This window comes from Misgurnus anguillicaudatus, chromosome 19 (genome assembly GCF_027580225.2).
Source record: "Misgurnus anguillicaudatus chromosome 19, ASM2758022v2, whole genome shotgun sequence".
Classification (NCBI taxonomy): domain Eukaryota; kingdom Metazoa; phylum Chordata; class Actinopteri; order Cypriniformes; family Cobitidae; genus Misgurnus; species Misgurnus anguillicaudatus.
Genome location: NC_073355.2, coordinates 43,846,749 through 43,853,048, shown reverse-complemented (window position 1 = coordinate 43,853,048; position 6,300 = coordinate 43,846,749).

Sequence of the window (6,300 nt, the reverse complement as noted above, 5' to 3'; positions counted from 1 at the left end):
TTAGTTGTAGTGTGAATGTTTTGTATGTATCTGTGTTTGGGCATTTGCCCTTTAATGTAGTGATGTTACATTTGAAGCGAGGCTTCGGAGCTTGTGTCGAGCAAAAGTGGGCGTGTCAGATGAAGCTTTGATTCGAAGCTTGTGTTGTTAACGTTGAAATCACGTGACCAATGACAAACGAAGCTTCCCTCTAGAGGTTTTTTATGAGTTATTTGCCTTAGGGGCTGGACACACCAAAACTTTTAAGTGTTGTGCACACCAAAACTTTTACGCCTGCGGCCGGCGCATGTTTTCAATTGTTTCCAATGAAAGCTCTCCATTTTTCAAATAAGCCAGCAGCTAGCGGTTTTCTTGCGCGCTGAGCGCCGAGAGTTGAGAAATGTTCAACTTTGTATTAAAAGCTCCGCTCGTCAATGTCAGTTCTCATGCGGCCGTCCAATCACAGTGGAGGAGGGGCGGGACAAGTATCACAGCAACCAACCGTCTCACAGCTGACATTTTAAAAGTTTAAGGGGGCGTGCACACCAACGCTTTTACGCCCGCGGCCGGCGCATGTTTTCAATTCATTTCAATGGAAACTCTGCGTTTTTCTAATAAGCCAGCAGCTAGCGGTTTTGTTCCGCGCTGAGCGCCGAGAGTTGAAAAATGTTCAACTTTGAATGAAAAGCTCCGCTCGTCAATGTCAGCTCTCACGCGGCCGTCCAATCACAGTGGAGGAGGGGCGGGACAAGTATCGTGGCAACCAACCGTCTCACAGCTGACGTATCACAGCTACCAAAGCGCTCAGCTGAAAAACAGCTGGTATTCGGCGTCCTCAATGCGTTTTCAGCCGCGTTTAAAAGTTTTGGTGTGTCCAGGCCCTAAAAGTTTTGGTGTGTCCAGCCCCTTAAACGCGGCTGAAAACGCCTTGAGGACGCCGAATATCAGCTGTTTTTCAGCTGAGTGCCAGCTTTCTTCAGCTGAGCGCTTTAGTAGCTCTGATACTTCAGCTGTGAGCCGGTTGGTTGCTGTGGTAATGTCCCGCCCCTCCTCTACTGTGATTGGGCGGCCGTGTGAGAACTGACATTGACGAGCGGAGCTTTTCTCCCAAAGTTGAATCTCTTTTCAACTCTGGACCCTCAGCGCCGAGCGCGGAAAAACCGCAATGCGCCGGCCACACACATACACACGCACGCACGCACGCACACACACACACACACACACACACACACACACACACACACACACACACACACACACACACATATATAGGTATTGAAGATATCCATGAAGTATGTATGTATATTGAAAATATCACATTTCTGATTATTAGGGAGGAGATGTCCCTCTCAGCGTCTATTCTGATTATCACCCTGTCATGCAAAGAATATCATTATGCAAATATTCTCATTCTCAAGTCATTATTGTTCTGCAATATGATAAATTTAATATGCTTGTGTTATCATTTTTGTAAGTATATCTATAATAAATTAAACTAAAGTTTGCCATTTTAAAGTATTCATGGTGAAATGTAATCACACAGAATGGAAGTTTTGGAGTAAAGAAATACATGTTCTTTTCCCACTTCCTGGAGAATTATGTCATTGGTGAACTTAAGCTGTTACAGTTTCACAATTTAAAAATGAGCACATTTTTCTATGAAAACAACCTTGTCAACTTAACAAACATCATGTTTGCTTATGTTGGTTAATTGAAATAATACTCTAAAACCATAATCACACTTTTTCTTCTTATCCAAATACTTTTGTGGCCACTGTGGACCGAATGACACACTACTGCTGTTGTGTTTGTGTTGCAAGTCTTTCCTGGCTCCTCCCTCATATTTTATACTGAACCATTTCCTGGCATGAATTCTTATCTGTTCAGTCTGAAGACTCACTACAGTTGTTTGTAAATCTCTTTTATTATGGCTTTAGTGGAAACACTTCTCCTGAATGTCTCCAGCACAGGAGCTTTACTCGCTGCTCTTCTTCTGCTTTTGGTTATTTATTTCTGCTTCAGGTCTCCAGAAGATGACCAAGAACCTCCAGGACCCAAACCACTGCCACTCGTGGGAAACCTGCATCTTCTGGACCTTAAACAACTTCATGTGAGCCTCTGGAATGTGAGTAGGATTTTATATTTTTATTCATATTCCAGATGTTTCCCATCACATTCCCAGTAGAATGGGTGGGTGTCTTAATTGTTTTTTATGGATTTTTTTTTTTTTATTATATATATATTAAATGCCTTCACTTATGTTTTGCAAGTTTTAACAAGCATGTTAGATCAGTTTGATAGTTTATAGCAGGGTTGCCAACTTTGGTGATCGGTCTGGAGTGAGATTTCTTCCCAAACATGTACATGCAGCGGCCAACTGGAAGTTTTGGCCGGCGGCCACTGCTGACGCCACCACAAGCCCAGTACCATCTAAACCTACACCGACTACATTCATTTCCAAAAGTTTGATGTTTTTGTTTCGATAAGTTTCTTTTTGTTTCTGGCAAGTTTTTTTTTTAATAGGTTTATTTTAGTTCACTGTTACTTTGACTATTTGATTTATTATGTGATTGTTATGATCAGGGCATTCCTGAAAGATCCTCAAGCCCCCCTGAATAAAGTATGGTTGATGTTTAACTAAGGTCAAAATCTCTGAGGTTAATGCATGGGTGAGGACTATACATGGCATATATTTTACTTTATCATCAACTCATGATCTCATTCAATAGGTTGTGTTAATAAACTAAGGTTAATACACAGATGAGATTAAAACATGTTTTTTTTTTTGTTTGCATGAAACACAGTGAATAAAACAACGCATGGTGCTTACATTCAGGAAATTACTATATATTGGGCCCTTAGAATGGTCCATTGCCCCCCTGTCTGTCATAATAATTTTGCTTTGGCTAATTGTCTTGGGGAAAAAATAGTGGGAAAGTTTCTTAAAAACATTCATTTATTTACTGTATAGCGCTCACAAAGTCTTTACAATTGCCTTGTGAACTGGAACAAATAAACTGAATATGAGAACGTGTGAGAATTTCGAAATTCTTATAATGTCCCTCTTCGACCACCCTTGCCTCTATCTAAAAGGCAGGGATAAATCATAATTACATAGCATCCTTCTTTCCAATTGCACGATTATTAAAGATACAGTAGCCAATTATACACCCACTAGTCTGCAGAATAGCTGCTAAACAAATGCTGAAGCCTTTGCATCGCACCTAAGAGTCAGACCTCATATACCTGATATATTAATATATTTTATTTTTATACCCACACCCCTGATCCCCAACCCACATTTTTAGCCTACCAGAAAAGATAGGCTACTACCTATGTTTACACATGTTTATCATCTAGGTCAGGTGTAACAAAAAAATATCTTTGAGCTTACCTGATAATGCAAGGCTGAATTTTAAACTACTCGCATTAGATTTACTGTCTGTTAAAGGTAGGGTATTACATTTTGAAAAATGCTAACGGTAGCCGACTAGCAATGAAATCACGATCCCACCCTCCATTCAAATCGCCATCCAAAGTCACGCCTCTTTCAAAACACATGAACACGCACAGATCAGACGGTCAGATCTCATGTCTCATTCACCAGTGAAAAAACTTTGCAGTAGACATTTAAAAACATTACCAAAATAAAAAACGTAAACAACTGGTTTTCAACAGAACTAGATGAGGTTAAAGTTTGTGAACAAACTTTATGTTGGCTTGAGAAAGCCTAGTCTGAGAGTAATAGATGGAGCTGCACTTGGGGCAGTTGAGTTAGTTGGGGCAGATGGGTTGGTTGGGGCAGAATGGGCCATTTGGGGCAGAATTGGGCAGTTGGGGCATTTAGGGCAATTGGGGCAGCTTGGGCAGAATAGGGCAGTTGGGGTCGTTGGGGCAGAATGGGGCAGTTGGGGCATGTGGGGTAGAATTGGGCAGTTGGGGCAGAAATCGTTTTCAGCCGTGGCATTTATGAAGGACAGATATTGCATACACCTGAATATCAACGGTACGCACAGCTTCATAAATCAGGCGGTGAGAGGAGTGTAAGCATAATCTTACGTCAACATATACGCCCGTTTCTACGCAAGAATGATAAATGAGGGCCAATGTGTTTGTGTGTGTAATTGTGTGGTTGTGTGTCTGTGTGTGTTTAGTTGTGTGTGGTTCTGTGTCTGTGGGGGTGTAGTTGTGTGTGTTTGTGCTATTGAGTAAGTTTTGTGAGACAGAGATAGACTGAGAGAGGTTGAGAGAGGATGATGTAATGTTTTTGTATGTATGAAAGATGACAGTTAGAATTTGAAAATAAACACTCAGCCTAAACATTTTATGAATGTAAGTATATGGGACTTTTGGGATGTTTGATCGGACGGTTTAGGAGAACCGTATGTCCAATCCCTTAGAAAAGATATAGCAACTCAAATCAGATCAGACTCAAGGTCTGTGCAAAGTTTGGTGGTTGTAACTTAAAACCTCTAGGAGGAGTTAGAGTTAGAAATTTTGCTCGGAAGAATACGAATAATAAGTTTAAGTGCAACAACAGTATGTTGGCTTTCTCAGGGCAACATAATTAGTTAAAGCACATGTTCGGTTATGTAGATGTAGTAACAATATCGTCACGTTAATCCATAAACAAACACAAATTTCATAAGCAACACAATGTTTCATCAAAGTAGAATCTGAATACATCTCAATAGACCAGTTCAAAAGATGTAAACAACACTGGTCCAGAAGCACTTCCTGTTTCCGTTTTTAAACACTAGATAAACGTTGGGATAAAATAAACCAACAGAACATATAAACCTGAATTTACTGAAGTTAAACAAACATCTTAAAGATAATAATATATGTCAAATAAATAAAAAAATAACTGTCACAAACTGTAACAGGAAGTGTTTCTGGACCAGTGTTGTTTACATCATTTGAACTGGTCTATACAAGCATATCTGGTACCTACCTTACCAAAATAAACCCTTTCAGACCCTTTGCCTCCTGCAGCTGTTTGCATCTCATGGTAAAGCAGTAAAGTTACCGATGTTCATTTGGGTTTTTGCTCTTTGCTGATCCAGGCAGTTTTGCTGTTTTAACAAACCAAAAAAACTCCAAGGCACTCTCTAAAAAAGTAAAAAAGTCTTAATTGATATGGCTTGGTCATAATAAACCTAATAAAAAAACAACAGACATGATAAATTTGACACGTTTCGGCAAACAAGCCTTCGTCAGGGAGTAAACTCCCTCCATCTTACTTAAAGGTCAAGTTCATGATCCCATTTTTTAAACCCTAGTTTGTATGTAATGTTGCTATAACAGCATATATAATACCTGTAAAATGATAAAGCTCAAAGTTCACTGCCAGGCGATATATTTTCTCTTTCAAAAGCCTATAGCAAACGGCTGGTTTGGACTACAGCCCTCTACTTCCTGCTTTAATAACGTCAGTAAAACAGTTTTTTTCACTAAACTCCGCCCACAGGAATACATCAATCACCAGCTGGCTCAAACGGCTCTGCTAAGCTAAGCTGCTATCGAATCATAGCACACTAAACAAACTTCACAATCAGAACTCGTTACGTATTTCTGAAGGAGGGACTTCATAGAACAAGGAAGACATCAGCCTGTACGGACAGTGAAAACAGCGCTATACAGATAAGTAAATTATGTGAAAAATACTGTGTTTTTTACACGTGAAACATGAACACGTGTTATATTGCCCACTATTAACACAATCAAAGCTTCAAAAACACAGAAAGAATGGGAGCTTTAATGTGGTGCAGCGCAGACCTGTTGGCTTGTGACATCACACTACCGCAAGATCAATTTTAAAGCATACTGAATCATTTACTATTGAATCGGTCTCGTGGTGCTAAGACATCACATGTCGCGGCGCCACAAGAAGCTAAACGAGCGCTGAGCTTTGGGTTAAATAAGACGAATGTCAGTCGTCAGGGCTAACAGTCGTCGTCTTCTTTTATGTTTAATGACAGTTTGCAAACCAGCTTTTGGTGCATTTCCGCCACCTACTGGGATAAAGTATGAATACCTATGATGATGAAAAGGAAAACTAATTTCTAAAAACCAAAACAAACAAACAAAATATTTATATAAATATATATAGATAAATCCACACAGGCTGGAGACACCTGCTGGTCATAGTGTAAAAGCAACAAGATCTGTCCAAACATTTTACACTTTTTTACAAAGTAATAGCAAGACTTTTCTAAAAATATGTTTTTAGAAGAAAAAATATTATTTAACTTAATTAAGCCATTAAGTAAAAGTGTATTCTGTGCTTTTAGTTTAATTTACGGCAAACAGATCCATAAC